Source organism: Onychostruthus taczanowskii, unplaced genomic scaffold, assembly GCF_017590055.1.
Source record: "Onychostruthus taczanowskii isolate IOZ18803 unplaced genomic scaffold, ASM1759005v1 scaffold31, whole genome shotgun sequence".
Taxonomy (NCBI): domain Eukaryota; kingdom Metazoa; phylum Chordata; class Aves; order Passeriformes; family Passeridae; genus Onychostruthus; species Onychostruthus taczanowskii.
In genome coordinates this window covers 4,851,323-4,868,618 of record NW_024500461.1, presented here as the reverse complement: position 1 = coordinate 4,868,618, position 17,296 = coordinate 4,851,323, and the positions used below count along the sequence as shown (strand labels likewise).

General features: G+C 35.8%; 1 long non-coding RNA gene across 1 annotated transcript in view; it reads right to left on the bottom strand.

Annotated features, from left to right (window-relative positions):
- Window positions 1-4,433: 4,433 nt before the first annotated feature.
- Window positions 4,434-17,296, bottom strand: part of LOC121338673 — an 80,815-nt gene continuing 67,952 nt past the window's right edge. The window contains exon 3 of the long non-coding RNA XR_005953066.1: window positions 4,434-4,692. This is a non-coding gene — a long non-coding RNA (uncharacterized LOC121338673). The remainder of the gene's footprint in view (window positions 4,693-17,296) is intronic.

Genomic DNA, 17,296 nt, shown 5'->3' with positions numbered 1-17,296 from the left:
TCATCATGGAGAAGTATTTAACATAAGGTGGAATTTATCTTGCCTAATTTTATCTCTCTAAATGTCAGAAATCAAGTATAAACTGAGTGCTCAAGGCAACCTGTAGTCAGAGGAGAAAGACAGACTTCTCCACACAGCAATTCTTCCCACCCCGCTGCAGGAATCTGTGTGAACTGCCATGCTCTGACAATTTCTGTCTCTCTTTCCTTCTTTTGAAATAGGACACCAAAGGCCTAAGATTAAAGTGACTGCTCAAAAAATTTATGTATTCCCCTAAAACTCTAGTCTTAAACCTTCTAAAATGGTAAAGGAGCTGTATTCCTCTATTTCTATCTTCCATATCTATTAGTTTTAGAAATATATTAAGTTTCTTAAAATAGATTTCTTTTTCCCTTTATATGGTTTTTGTGTTTGATAATGTAACTCCATCACTATTCTCCATGGCTGGAACAGATGAATAAGAGTTTTTTCTTTAAATAAGAATCCAAAGTGCATTAGGATATTTATTACTGCAAAGCCACATTATCCTAAGTAGCATAATGAATATTATGGCTGGGAATGCTATCAAAACTAATTTTACTCTGGTGTCAATGAAAATTTATTATCGGGAACTTCTTCAGTCACAATGAAAGAAGAGCAGTAAAATGTTAAAGAATGACATTGATCTTCAACAAGTACCCAAACACTTTCCAAAAAACTTAGGGATGTCATTACTGGCTTTCCTCAAAGTTATGGTAGTTACAGAAGATAAATGTTCTGCTTTATTCAAAAGTGAATCCCTTTGTTTTGAAGGCACTAATGCACCACAGTAACTGTATGATGATAAGATCTGTAATAATAGTATAATAATAAAGGCTTGAAGGAGTAAACAAATGCTTTCACATGGGGGTGGGAAACATTGCCATTTTTCTTCTGATTTATGAACTCTAGTGAAAGGCCTGGTCCCATGGAGCTGAATGAAGAGTCCCCAAGGGTTGTTTTACCTCTCTTTGTGTTATTGCTGTAATCAAATCTGACCTTGATATTTAACACTTCAAGAAAATTACAGAAAGGTCTTGCACAGACACTAATTTCAGTTTGACACCTCACTGGCACTTTGTAGATCTTAAAAATTACATTAGGTGTTTATGTTTCAATTATAAGAAAAACTGGAATTCCTTGAACCAAACTACTTGGAATAGGTGTGCAGTGAATGAATATACATACAGTAAAAGAGAAAATATTACATATAAAAAGAGGACACATGATTTATTTTGTTTAAGGTCAAGAAAACAAGCACATATTGAATATATATTAAGTCATTGCATATATTCACAGAATAATACTTGGAACCTGAACAGCATTTGAAGGCTTTAAATTCCATTATTTATTTTAGCTTTCCTATTTTCAATGTTAATTTGGGACATTAGTTGCTTTTGTCCTCAACTTTTTTACTTACAACAGCGTATTTTTAAAGTGAGCAATATTTACTCTTATAATAGTCACTCATATGTTTTAAAAATTTTATTAATAAAACCAGATGTGTAAAAGTCTTGCCAAATTTGCAGACCCATGGGTAATTCACAACACTACAAAGAAGCTTATTCTATTTAATTATTGTGGAAACTGAATCTGGCTTTTGTTTAAGCAATTTTTAAGCACAAGTAAGAGTTATTTATAATACCAGGATGTACCTTTTCTCCTTTGCTTCTATCTTTCTTGCCAGAATATATCTGGATTTTTGAAAGAAGACTAAGAACAGGTTCTGTCTCTTAGAGAATATGTGTACAATTTATGTTATTTTCACTTGAAATGATGGGAGTGCTCAGCAATGCTAGTTTGGATCATCTCCAGTAAAATGAAAAGTTTCCATCAGTTCTCGTGTTTGTTTCTTGCCCAATGTAAACGATGCATTACAAGACTTCAGCCAAGAGCATTTGGGAAGTGCTTTGAGACCCCCAGTGGAAGCCATTCTGACCATGCAAACTACTCTTAAGATAGACTGAAAAGCCAGTTAGATCAGACTAAAATACTCCATGCTTCTATATTGATTCTCTCAACTTTATCTAAGGAATTAAGTATTTAAGACAAAATGTTTGCTTCTCTGCTTGGTTTCCCAGCTGTCTGCTTGCCATGGTGTGTCAGAATGCCATATTCTTTCAGCCACTGAATCTCCACCTGCCTGTGGAGTCATGTTGCTGGCTTCTCAAGGATTTAGGAAGATAGTATGTCTAGCTAAAGAAAAAGCTGAAAATGAGATGATTTGATGCTTGTTGTTGCTCTCTTCTTAAATGTATTTTTTTAAATTGTGATTCCTCTTTCACACAGACAATAAATGCAAACTTTTAACGTTTTCTTTCCATTCGAGGATATTATTACTTGAAGTGAAATTTATCGGATTTCTGGTGGGCTATAGCTAATACTGTATCTTTTATCTTTCTCAGATCCTGATTTTGTGGGAAGCCAATAGAACAATCTTTTAACACAGAATCTTGCACAAGATATTTGAGTATCTTGTTTTCTATTTTTTCTGCCAAAATATATACTTAGTGAAATACAGGACTTTGAAATCCATTTCAGATATCCACTTCAGTGGTAACCTTCAAAATATAAATTTGTGTGAGTTTTATGTCACAAGATTAGTCTCACTTATATTCCACCAGAAATTATTTTTGTATAAGAAAACTTTGAAGGCTGACACAAATGGGGTGATTTTCTGCAATTTTCCAAGCTATTCTTCCAGTGGAAATCACATTTTTCAAGACAGATCCCTGCCTAAGTTTGTTTAAGTTCCCATACATATAAAATGGATCTATGGCTTGGATATCATTGCCTTTCCTACATCCTCCCAAATCTGAAAGGACCTCAGAACTTTAAAAAACAGTGATAACTCAGCATTAGAGCTAACAGAATGAGTTTACCAATTTAGGTTCAGTTGTTCCTATATTTTACCTTGAATGCTGTTTAAGTCACTGCAAGAGTAATTAACTAGGAAGCGGATTTTAAAATATGATCTTGCAGAAGAAAGTGAAAAAGTGGAGAGGATAGCACTTCTAAAGAAATAGACAATCTTTCACAGACTAAGTATTTATTATTATAATTATTATTATAATAAATACTTAGTTATATTATTGTAATAACAGTAGCAAATAAGACTGTGTAAGGAAGACTATGTAAACAAATGTATGAGAAAGGAGCAGAAAGAGAGATATTTCACAGCGAAATGTCATTCACACCAATACAAATGGTAGTTAACTTACATTTAAAAGCAGATGTGTTCAGAAAAGAGGAATGAAGTTGAATATGGCACCACTTTTCAAATGTTAGCCATAGTTATTGATTCCCTTTAACTCATCTTTTTTTTTCTGTGGATGTCTATATTAAAAGCATATTTTAGCTGCTCATTACAAAAAAACATTAAAAATACTGGTGACACTAACCCTAAATTGAGGTTAGGTGTATCTATATTTGAATGCTAAAAGAAGTCAATAGTGAAAATTGATTGTTTTAGAAAATACACAAGCAACAAAAGTACACAAGGTCATTCTATTAGAGTGTCATAATTTCTACAAGAATACATTTCATGAGGAACACAAAATAATCATGACAGCACATAAAAACATCATGGTAGAGTAGGAGGTGTAGTTGTACAATGATGTCAGAAAAAAGAAAATGTGCTGATTCACTGGCTGTCTTTCCTAAAGGGATTAAGAAGTCAGTTTGCCTGAAACAGTAACAGCAGTCTTTTATTCTTTCTTTCTTAAAAACTGAGCTAAATGTCATCTGGTGATTCTCATAAGGTTTGAAGTTTAATTAAAATTCACAAATACTACATACCTAATCCAAACTGGGAGCCCAGATCATATTAGAAAACATTCTATAATTTTAAAATGTTTTTGACCACCTCCTAGTTGAAGCCGCTTCAGACCCCATCTGAAAACTGATACAAACTTCTGTGCATGCACATCTTCACAAACTGTCCTAAGTTCAAAGGGAATGGTTTAAGCAATCTCTTTTTTGAGAAGTATTTTATGGGACAGACCACCAGAGGGAAGTACTGAACACTCTTAAGAGACAGCATTTGAGCAAGTTTTCATTCTTGAATGAAATGCCATATGGCTGGGGGGTGGGATTTGCATCTCTGAGGAAGCTGTGACAAGTGGCAACATTTATTTTTTGCCTTAATCTTTCTGTGGCTTCAATTTTTAAAACAGACTTTTCTTCTGAAGAGGAAGTTTAGATTTTCAGTCCCAAGAAGGAGATAAAATGTTACTTCTGAACACCTTTGCTGCTGTTCATATTTGCCTGGACTCTGTGCAACATATTTCTAGATCAACAATAAAATAACCTCTTGGTCTTGATAGGCTAACATTTTAAGAAAATCAACAATATTTTACACAAGCCTTCCATGAAAATAATTTTTCATTTATTGCCAGAAGAATAGAGATTGAACATATAGGTGAGTCAGGAAGATTCAGCAATCACAGGAATTCAAGCATAATACAGTACAGAGGAGTCCATGTGTGTGTCCATCTGTCAGAGGAGGGGAAGAGCATCTTTGGTCATAGGCTTGCCAAGCTGGTGAAGAGACCTTCAAGCTAAAGTTGCTGAGGAAAGGGAACCTTAATCCATCTCACCCCTACCAGTCTGATGCCAGTGTCAACAAGAGATGCCCAGAACCTGGAGAGGGATTGCAGGTCATCAGGAGAGCACCTGAAGAAAAGCACAAAGAAATTCATGCCACTCCAGCCAGCAAGTTCACTTCATAAGAGTTTGGCTTAAATGCTATCAACCATCAAACACATATGAAATGTGCAATAAACAAGATGAGTTAGAGATACATGGCAGGAGGTGGTTATAACAAGATCATCATCAAGATCTCGTCCAACACAAACTGTTCTATGCCTCTAGGATTCTGTACATCCAAAGGCTGGCAAAAACATCTTTGTAGCTCCTGCAATTTAAAAGTGTGCTTTGCCTGGCAGTGCAATTTAACAGAAAATCTTTCAAGGGTGCAGCAACTTTATTGATCCTAAAAACTTAACAGAAACCACACTATTTAGTCCCGTATGTCAGCAGATGGCACTCTAAAACTGTTGGCATGTACATGTATGACTGCATATATGTATACATACACAATCAAAAAACATGTTTCTTTCCAAATAATGAGGCTTTGGAAAAGTTTAGGATCTAAGATTGTGATGCTATTTTTTCTCCAAAAATATTTGAAACATAAAATCTTTCCATGCAAGATTTTAGAAACATTGTCACATTGGAAGATCTTCCAACAGAAGGGAAATAATATCTATTTCTAATATTTTACTTTGCTTTTACTGTCTTTCCATGTAATAAAGGTCATCTTCCTTGAAAATAAAAGTACATTTACTTATAGACACACAAAAAATTATACATAGATGTGGGTTTTTTTTCAAATGCCGCGATGGAATATCTGCTCAAAATTTGCCATGGACTCCAAAAAGTATTTAACTTGTTAAGGCTGTATTAAGAAGAGGAAAGAGAGGAAATATGGAATCCATTGCAGTCTTCTTTGCATATGCAAGAAATATGATAATAGCATTATATGAATTCTGTCACCTCCTTTTGAAGTTTTGTCAAGTTTTATTTTCTCTTATATAGAAGGAGAAAGAAAAATAATTAGTAGATTTTATAAATTATTGAAGCTGGAGAAATCTGAGAGAAGAACAATAATTATTCAAGCAAGAAGCAACAGTAGTGGGAAGAGAACAATACCACTTGAGAATAAATTGTAACTGGATGCCGAATTACACTACTATTTTTGACCATAGTGGGTGGTTTTGCTTGAATAAGGACTATAGTGTTAAAGCCAAATATACATGCAATACATATGTTTGAACAACCAAAACTCCTGAGACTCTGGAGTACAGTCTGTAACTGGAGGACCAGACCTAACTTCCTTTGTAATATAAACAGTCCTGGAAGAGAAATGGCCAGCTCTTATAGTAGCTGTGCTAATGCCAAAAAATAAAATAACCTCTGTGATGACAAGGAGAAAAGTTTTTTGGTTATTCCTGTTTTCAGGAATTTCTGACTAACCAAAGAGGCTCTAGCAGCCTGTCTTGAAGTACTGAAGACCAAATTCGCCAAGATAATATTCCTAAATTTTTCTGCAGTCCCGAACAATGACTCTAGCTACATCAGTTTAGTTGTCTCTAATCCCAGAGGTGCCCACCTGATAGATTTGTAGCTCTTCCTCAGTATTGACTTAAATGAAAATCTTGATGCATAAGGCATGGCTGGGCCTGGTACTTCTCCCTCTGTGTTTCTAGAAGGGAATGGCTTGGCAAGATTTCTCCTAGCACCTTTAAGCACACCCCAATAAGGACAACTAAATGACAAGTTTAAGTTTTGCTGCTGTCTCATCTTTTATCACTGTGGTTGCTGGAATACCCATAACAAAATGAGAAATTTTATTTTTGGAGGACAAAAGCACAACGATAAAAATATTTCAATGTTCCATGTAACCTCCACTACGAGTGTCTGGGTTTATCTGGGAAGACAGTTAGAAATAGAAAAATTCTGGAGGATGTTATGATAAAACCAAGCTGTAGAGTAATAACAAAATGAGGATTAATTGGATTGGAACATTAGAAAAAAAAAATAAGCAGAAAAATTTGTCTTTGGTTCATAGCTTAATGGCTAAGACACTGGCAATAAGACAGCTGAATCCTAATCCTTTTCTAAACAGTCTTTACACAGTGATTGTTCCTTAAATCTTTATAAAGCCTCTGATAAGGACAAGAAATCAATATATTTGCCACTATGGTAAAATACAGAAAAAGCAGTTTAGCTTTGTGTTGCATTTTGTTGAACAACAATAAATATTGCAATGTTTTTCACAGTAAGAGTGCTTCAACAGGAAGAGGTGAAAATGTTTCCTCTTTCTCCCACAGTGCATTGAAGTGTCTATAATGGTTGAGAAACACTAGAAAATACAGGTGTGTATCCTGTTGGGTAGACAGGAGCATGAAATAAGCTTTTTCCTGCTACTAGATGAGAGCTCAGGTTGTATTCCCAGGAGAAGCTGTTTATCTAGCTGTCAACCAAGAAATGTCAACTTGATACTTGATATTTTTTTCAGGAGTCTGTTTTGTGCTCGATACCCTGTATGGTGGCTTGTGAAATAACCTCTGAGCTGCCCAGGGGTGCAGGAGGCAGAACATGTCTGGGCAGTCAGGGACATGCCCCTGCTCTCCAGTAGCAATCTGAGCTGGGCAGGACTTTGTCTCAGCTTTGGGCATAAGCACCAAACTTCATGTCTCACTGGAGTACACTCTTGTCTTCTTTTTTTACTAACATGTGAGACCTTGGTTGAAGAATTCTGGGGACTGAGGGTCTCATCCAAATCTTTGGCAATTAAAAGTCATTGACAGCAGTGAGTTTTTGATACGGCTCAAGCCACTACAGCTCTTCTAGAATGCATTCCACAGGACATGAAGCATTTGGAAATTGGCTGAGGAAGCCAGAATGGTGAAAATCATGCTTGTGTTCCTATCCTGCAATTATTCCCAAGCCCTATTTTCGATCTCCATGCTGCTTATTTTCAGCGATTCCCCCTAGTGTGCAATTCATCTGGCTTGGCAGCTGCTCTGTGTGCAGTACATTTCAAGAAGGAAGGGGACAGAAGCACAGGCATGTTTCCAAGAAAACAGATAAACTGCTTTGGTGTCACTGACTTGGAAAGTGGGTTAGTCACACTCTCAAACACTGGTATTCCTGATTGGTTTTTCTTGTCCAGAGCAACATATGGCTGTGCTAGCCCACCACTTGGAGTACAATTCAGTGGGTCTTCTCTGAGAGTAGAGCAATGAACTCAGATTTTGAAGTTTACTATTTAAATGATGCAAAGTATTCGACTGTTTTAAGGCAGCATGTAAAGCTGATTTAGGGATTACTGTTATGTCGCTTCTCTTTTTTTAGATATACTAAGTATTTATCTATACATTTAAACCTTTATCCTGTCAGAGAATAGGTAGGCAGATTAGATGACAGAAAACTAACAATTTTCACTCTTTCAAGCACAAAAAGGCATTATTCAATTGACAGTTTTCAGTTAACCTTTCCATACCACAAGCTTGCTAAATTCCCCTCAAACATAATTTTTTTTAGAATTCAGATTTGATTACAAAAACTAACACAGTATAATCAAAACAAAAGATGGCAGATTTATAAGATGATGATATGAAATGTGTGTAGCTGTGGGCTGTGAAGAAAAGGAAGAACATGAATTATAATATTTGGTGGATCTGAAAGTAAAAGGAAGCATTTTCTTTTTACTTGTTAATATTCAGGCATTTGCTTAGCATTTACCTGACAAAAGCTGGCAATTTCTTTGTCCAAAGAAAAGAAGAAAAACTAAAAATCCCAGAGTAATAAAATATGGTATGGTTTACAGTAATATATCACATGCTTGCTAAACTTAGGTGTGTATAATGATTCTATTTAATTTCTTATTCTCTCTTCCTCCCACTACTGATTGAGTTGATTGGTACAAGCTTAAAATGAGAAATTAGTGGCTCAAGGAATCACAGTACTAGGTCTTGAAGACATTTTTTTGAGTTATTTTTATATTGTTGTAACTGCATCAATTTCAGTGAATTACTTCTCATTTACACCGGTGCTTGTTGCACCAGTGATGTTTCAGTCCAGGAATCTTCCCATGCAGAAGGTGCATATTCCATTTTCAAATAAATAATGAATACTCCTGGTTGAAGAAATGTTGTTGTCATGATGAAAAAACCAGCCCTGCTTGAGAATCCAAGTTTGTCCAGTAAATTTGAAGATCAGCAGACACAAGAAAAGGAAACACCTAAGCAACTGTAAAGCAGAAGGAGAAAATTTTTTTGTGAATCTACATTTTTTCCTTTCTCTAAGAGGTCATTCACCCAGAATGAGCACACATTCAGCTGTACTGGAAGCTATGACAGGTAGGTCACTGACTGTGGGATATGAGTTATTATGTTGTTAAAAATTAATGGGTGCCATAGCCACTTTGAGCTATGTGCAATTATTCAACTGCTTGAAATCAGTGGATATGCTGAAAAACTGTAAAAGGCTCACTAGAGAAATTCATGCAGTCCTACACAAATGCTTCCAGCTCTCCCCTCAAAGCTCAATTCCTGAAAAGCCTGTGCTATCTGATCGCAGAATGAATATCACAGTATGCCACACGATAAATCCAGGAAGCACCACTGGATTTTCTTCTTATGTGAATGATCCATGGGGCACAAACTCAGGCCTTTGGTGAGAACAACCCTTCATCTGCCACTACGACCGAAGCCCAACACCCTCCCAGCTTGCCCCTACCCCCGGGCTGTGCTGCACAGCGCTGCTCTGTGTGTTGGCACACAGGTAAGGCTCTCCCAGCCTCCCCTCTGCCAAGCCTGCAGCCCCAGCAGGGTGCAGCCACCCGGGCACATCTCAGTAGCAGCAGCACACTTCCTTTCCTATGCAGGCAGAAAAGAGTGTACCCTACACCAATTTTTTAGAAAGATGGCTCTTAACTACAGTCTATGGGGTTTTTTATTATTTCTCACAAGAAAAATTTTTATTACTTGTCACAAGAAGAGAATACTGCCATTCAGACACATTCTACCATATCAAGAGTCTTCAGTTGCCTTGACAGGATTGTTCACCTGATAGAGGCATCTATGTGTAATGAGCAACCTATCTAGAAATTTGGTAGAAACTTTCCAGCCTTCAAGTGTATTCATCCAGCAATGTTCAGGGATCTAAGAGTGTCCCTGGAATCTTCAAAAGAGCACTGTTTGTGTCAAGGAAGAAGAAGCCACTTGTGAGTCTATTTTGGGGCAGCCTGATGACAAGTGGAAGGAGGAAAGATGGGTTAATCCCTTAACTGGGTTGTAAAATACATTTGAACCTCCCGTTACCTAAGGAGAGGCAACTGAAATAATCCATTCCTGAAATTGCAGGACCCACCTGACCCTGAATTTAATATTAACACTTTTCCTTCTTATTTTGGCACTGAAAAAATATTCTTTCTCAGAATGGCCTCAAGCATTGCACATGTACCTAGAGCACAGAGGTTGTGCTGGATGTGCAGCTGCTCATATATGAGGCTGACATGTGCCATGGACTCAAGGGACCACAGCACTTCAGAAAAGAATGGCAGCTAAGCAGCCATTTCCTCTATAATGTACTCAAAAAGCAAAACCTTAAACCTGCATGACATATTCTTATCCTGACAAAACTATGACAGAGGATCAAGAAGTAGAAACCACAATAATTCTACAAAGGTCCTTGTACAGGGGTGAGCCACATGAGCCACAGACAGGATGAATGGGTCCAGCTGAAATGTAGGCACGTGTATGTGACAGAACAACTTGAGAAAAGAACACTAAAACATTCTTATCACTAGGCTTTTAGGGATCAACATCACCCCAAAAAATCTTGTTGACTGTGATGCATGCAACCATAAAAATTATCTATGTGAAGGGAAGGGCCGGAAATGAAATTGTGAGCCAAAAGAGCCCATCTTCTAGGATCAACCTGAAAGTGCATTTGTGATGCATTTCACACTGGCTGTAAGTATTTCTTGTTGATCACTACTGAGCTCGACTCAGTAGTGACATAGCAACAGGCAGAGGCTCAAATTTACCCATAGTTTGGCAAAGAAGTTCTGAAAAAAGATTAAGGGCAACAAATGTAAGATAAGGGAGAAGATGAGAGGGAGTTAAAAAGACCCATTTGATTAATACTTATCTTAAAGTGTTTATTTATATACTGATAGACATGTAAGAAAACACAGTACTTGATGAATGAGAACCACCCAAGTCATGACCTCTGCCCTGTAATATGATACTTGAATGAAGGCTGTAAACTCGTGCAAAGCCTTATTAAAGCACTGTTAAAGAGATGTCGGACAGACATAGCTTCTGGGATTAGTGGATTATAAATGTAGATATGCTCTATACTGACCTTAAACTGCAGTCATGGATTTAATACTGGCATTACTTATGGAAGTGAAAAAATGGTGCTATCTGTGACCACATTCATAGTTTTACCAGCTACTAGTTTCTTAGAAATACTTCCTCTTCATATGATGAATTAATTCTGAAGAGGAAAATGCTGGGAAGATTTTATGGTGACCAAGAGACACTACTTACTGAAAAAGTCATTAGCTAAAGGTCATAACTGCATTCCCTTTAAATGCCTGATTTTGATATATTTTGGAATGCTGCCTACCTTCTAGAAAAACCTGTGGCTATGTAGTTTCAGCAATCAGACATTTTGCTTACCCTGTACTTATTTACATTTCAAATTATAGCAACTTTCCACTCAAAACACCAGAGTTTCTCTGTAACAATTCATCTCTCCAACAACAGAAGCTATGCAGGGAAACACAAAAGATGTCTAAAGTCTCCACTATTTTTTTTTCTTAATCGTGGCCATAATCCTAATCCTGAGGACAAAAAAAAAAAAGTAAAGCATGAACAGAAAAATAAAGAGAAAACTATACAACTTATCCTGTGTAAGTAATGGAGATAGTAGACCTGCATAAACACAGTTAGCAGTGGATTTGATTTGTTTCTAAGAGAACACTACTTATGTTCCTTAAGGAAAAGCAAATACCCTCTTGTAGCTAATGAAGCAAAGAACTTTCTGAAGATAATGGTTATTTTTAACACTAGTTAATTCTTTGTGGCTCTGTTAAAATTTTCTACAAATTCATATCTGAGAGGCTTTGTTAAGCTAGGGGGGAAAAATTAATGTATACTACCAGCAAATTTATTTGAAGATTATTTTCAATATAATTCAAGATTATTTTTGGCTATTCAAATTTGTCACATATTTATAATTAAAGAGCACACAATCCAATTTTATTCTACCAGATAATCTTTGTTTCTTTCTGCTAAAGTCACTGTGAAAGAGCTTGTTGCTTCTCCCTCTAAAGGCTTTATTTCTCTGCCATTGTTATACCATACAGTGCTATTGTTATACCAGCAATGTAATGCCAGAAAGATTCATTAACAACTTATTTAGTGAAATTCATATCTCTGCTGATTAAAGCCAAAAGAGATCAAGGGATGTCAATAGAAATGTTTGCACATCCTTTTTTCCCCCAAGTATGTATATATATGTGGGTGCTAAAAGGAAATATTCAAAGCTGTTTTCATCAATGCAAAGGAAAATCAAACATATCTGTGGCAGACAAACTATTTTTGAAAACTCTGTGAAAAGAAGTATGCCAAACAAATATAAATTTTTGGTTACAGAAAAGCCAAGCACTTCTTGTTGTCCCCCACCTCCTCTAAATCTGTTTTGTTAATATATAACAAGAGAATTAGTCTTCTTTTTCCCCATATAATTTTTCAGATTTCTTCTATGTACTCTAAAGAAAGCAAAAAAATCTCAGACTCATTCCTTTCAGTCCATTTGTAGACTGCCTTTAAAAATGTTTATTAGATTAAAGTTATTACACTCTAGTATGACAGTATTTTTTCCACAGTGTTTTATTTTCTTAATAATTCTAAATAAAATGGAATTGATCTTTTTCACTTATCCTTTTTTTCAGACGTGGTGTGGATGCTGTTTTACTGGTGTATGTGAAACACTAACCTGATTTTTCACAGCCATAGGCTACATTTCAATTCTCAGTTATTAAAGGCAGAAACATGCAACTTGAGGTTTATTATCCCATGTGGATTTAGACAGGAGACAAGTCTTTCCTGGGACACAAATATAGTCATAAAGGGACCCATCTTGAGTCAGCACATCTGGTTTACCTCACCTGCTCTGAAAGATTGGCACTGATTAGAGAATTCTGGAATTGCTTTGCAATATGTATTAAAACAAACCAGTAAGACCAGACAACACTCATCTAAGGAGTCCAAGGAAACACAGTTATTAAATTGTTGAATTTCATTTGTTACAGTTTCTTTCTCAATCTTATGCAATCTACTGTCAAAGGGAACAATGATAACATGATTTAAAAAAAAAAATAAAGCTTCAAATAAATAAGATCACAACGTAAGGAATATGAATTTCAGTCCCAATCTATTAGTAGAAATTATATTAATAATCAAAAAATAAACATGATTGAGGAAATTTAACCTCTGAAGAGCAAATTTATGTCTCCCAGATTTGAAAGGTGTGAGTTCTTCCAAAAAGTCTGTAATCATGAGGGAAGAAGGTTTCCCAAATAACCCATCTTTGGGTTTTCAAAATCTGTTACAATGTTTTTCAAAGAAACTAAGCTTTCATGTGGAATAATAGTAAGTCATCTTGTGGATAAGTACTTGGTGGAAAAGTAAATAACAAATTACAACAATAAAGGCTCATTTTCCAAAAAAGTAAAAGAGAGAGGATTCTTAGGGGAGTCCCATATATAACTGTCTTAGGGACCAAGCATATTCTTTAACAGTCTGTAAAAGAGACTGAAACATTACCCAAAAAATATTCAAATGATACAAGGATAGCCTCAGTGATCAAAACTAAAATTGACCATAGTGTTCTGAAAGAAAAAAATCTCTTGCATTTTGTAACGTTGTGCAGCAGATTAATAAAATGGAAAATAAAATTCATTGATGGTGGTACAATCACCCTCAACTATACATACAAATGAAGAACAGAATTAATTTCTACCACCAAAGGAAGATATCTGTATGTCACAGGTTTTGAAATTTTCATAGAAATTCTTAATCAAAAGGATAATTGAATGCCAGGAATTTGTAGAAATATAATAGAAAATGAAACAGAAAACTGCTATATTCATATACAAATTTCTGATGCAAACACCTTTCAATTATTATGACTTAGGATACATTAGAATAAGATAAGAAATTATACAAAAGGCAACTGGAAGGGTCAAAGAAACTGGAGAGGCTTCTTTCTAAACAAGCAGAGCCTAAATTCACTAGAATTTAGCCAAAAACTCCAAAGGAAACACATAACAGAAACATAGCAAAGATTAACATTCAATAACTTGTCATTGTTTCTCATAATACCAGACCTGGAGGGAACTAAATGAAATCCTGAGTCATCAAGTTACAAACAAAGAGTGGAAGTATTTTTTTTATTTCAAAATTAAAACATGTATAAGAAAAGTTCACAGATGGGTAATAAATACAGTAATGAATAGGCAGCCTCTGCAAAAGTCATGGTACAGTTCATATCCTGAGGAAAATATCCCATTGAATTTTCCTGCCTTATCCTCTTTTCTAAAATAGCCACTTTGTTCATTTTTATAGAGAAGGGACAGTGGCTTAATTTCTCTATGCCAGCTCTTCTGAAACTGTCAGTGCTCTCAGGTTATACATAAGAACAGAAGGAATCTCCCACACTTGTTATAAGCATGGTGAAAGAAAGCTGGTTGAGTTTTGCCTTGGAATCCATGCTACACACAAGGTCCATCCAAACCTGTAAGTTCTCCACAACAGGACTTAATGGGAATAAAATCACCATATTAGGAGCCAAGAGCATCTGGCAGTATGGTCAGTGCCACAGGTCTCATCTTTATGACTACTGAACTACGGAATAGCATACAAATGCTAACAGGACCACCCTGCAGAAAGCTGTCAGACTTTCAAAGTGTAGTGCCAAAAGCTAACTTAAGATCAAGTCTGGTTTTATTGGCAATTTCTTTAACTTCAGAAATTCCTTTATTAACTAACAATATATATAGCTCTTTCTAACCTTATTTTTTAAGGAACTGTGTTGAATTCAAGGTTTTGTTGAAAAGAAAGACTCTGCTATTGTAAGGAGGTTATCATTGTCAAGGGATAGGGGTCAGTTCTTGCCATTAATCCACATTTCAAAAGTCTCATTATCAAGAAACAGGAGTTCCGAAAACAGAATTAGGACAGAATTAGGTCTGTAAAAAACTTTGCTAGGAATTTTGCAGATTTGTCTTGCAACACATCATAAATATAAAAAACATGAGATAGTATCTTTGAAGATTTAGAGAATTTTACCTTATCTCATCTGATAGGTTTTATACCATAAGTCAAAAAACCACACAGGGAGTCAAAAAACCACTGTGCAACAAGACCGATAGAAGAGAAGGCAATGATTCAGGAGTGATAACTATAGGTATTTAATGGTAACACCAAAAAATGCCTTCTCTTCACATAGCATCTCAGTACTGATCTAAATGTTATTGGCAATGCTAGGCACTAGTGCACCTGCTCATGCACCTGCACTGCTTCTCCACTAATGAATGACATGAACTGGGAAGGCAGACAGTATGTCTACAGCTGCAGTCTTTACCAGACAGTCAGAAATTATTCCCACAGCTCCTCTGAGCCCTGGAAATGCTGCAGCAGAAAATTCTAACCGTGGCTGCAAAAGCGTTGGAAAACCAGACAAAAATGGTTTGCAAGTACTTGTTTGAAAAAAAAAAAAAAGAAAAATCTTATTTTTACTACTTTTAGTTATTGCAGACGCACTTTCAAATGGAGCTTTGCAGACTTAAATGGGATTATCACTCACAGACTTTTAGAAATGCTGAACTTCCACATCTATCAATGGAAGCTGGATGCTAGCAAGAACCAGATTTACACTTATCCTGTTTAGATTCATCATTTTGGTTGCTCTGAGAAAATCTGGTTCCAGTTAAGCCAAGTGTTGTTTTTTCTCAGTAGGACCAGCATTCTTCAGAGCAAGAGAAAAGTTCTTCGGTCCCCTTGTAGATTATTTATCAACTAGCACTAGTTTAACTTTTCATTCCCATGTTCATTCTCACACATTTATGGGAAAGCAAACATATTTCTGACATTTCGCGTGTCTACAGCACTCTTCTAGTCTATGCTGGTAGATACTTCCCCGGACATCAGGGGTATGATTTTTCATACCTTACTCTAGCTATGTCAGAGTCTATTTTAACCATTTCAGTAAGAAAACACTTCCAGAATATAACTTTTAATAGTTATGTTTAAAGTTTACATACCAGTCCTCTAAAAGCCGCTTTAAATGTCATTCCTGCAACTGACCATTATCTCTGAGTCACCACAGTAGACATTGAAAAGTACTTATAAATAAATTATATACTGCACATTTTTTATAACCAAAATAACCTGCAAGGTTGATTTAAGTGAATCAAATAATAGCAGTTTTCTTCCAGACAAATAAAAAAATCCAAAGCTTTTTGAAGCTGGAAAAATGTATTAGAACTTTAATGTCAAAAAATCTATTGGAAATGTTCCTTTGAAAATGTTTGGAAACCTCCTAAAAGCACATCGCACAAGGTTTACAATAAGTCCCCTTGAAGGTGGTTACCATTAATTATAGCTACAGTAGCAATTTGTCCTTTTTTTGATTAGACAAACACAAAATTTTGCAATTTTGTCCATACATTTTTGGTTTCAGTGTTAAATAATGTTAGGTATTGATATCTCCATTTAAACACCAGTTTCACACTGCATCTAAATAGAATTAAGAATATAATTTATTGGTAAAAAATATGTGAACAAGTAAGAGCACACCAACACTGCAATTATGAAAAAATCAAAATATTTTATTTAGCTTTTGTTCTATTTATTGGTTAATATCAACCACTAAAGTGATACATGGCTGGGACAAATAATAATTGAAAAATCCAGGAATTTCAGATTTCTAGTAAAGTAAGAATAAAAGTTTGAAAGCCATCAGGTACTAAAAATTCTATGAAATATTTGTGATGCAATACAGGGGAAAACTAAAATGGTAGGGAAATGAAACAATACATTTTGTTGCATTGCTTTACTACTGAAGACAAATTCTATGTCTTGGAGACAACAGGCTGTCAGTAGCTGCAGATCAGGTACATTTTCATTCAAATGCAAATTTAAGAAAAAATTTTGCTAATCTCTGTGCAGATGGTCAAGCCTAGCTCTAGAAAAGTTCTTGCCATTGTAAGTTTAAATGTCTTCCATGACAAAAGCGAACAATTGATTTTGGGAAGGAAATAGTTTTGTGCATGGATTAACTAAAAGAAATATGGATAAAACCCAGACCCATAAAATTCAAATAAAATCAGACGTCTGTCTTCACAAGTTGCAGAATTCCATGTCGATCACGCCCCTGGCTGTGGGCATGAACAGAAACAACAGAATCATTACACAGTTGACCACCTGAGCAGCTAAATGTGAGCCATCCCTCTCCAGCAGGCTCTCACCCAGTGTTTGTTTCCAAGCACATCTACCCTCGCAGGCTCTGCTCAAGAATAGGAGTGTTGTAAGCTTTCTTTACACCACCTGCCTGGAAAGTGGAAAAATCTGCTCAATAGTGTGTGAGTTTAGCTGTAGTAAAAAGATTTGTGAACCAGTCCTAGACTATGGAT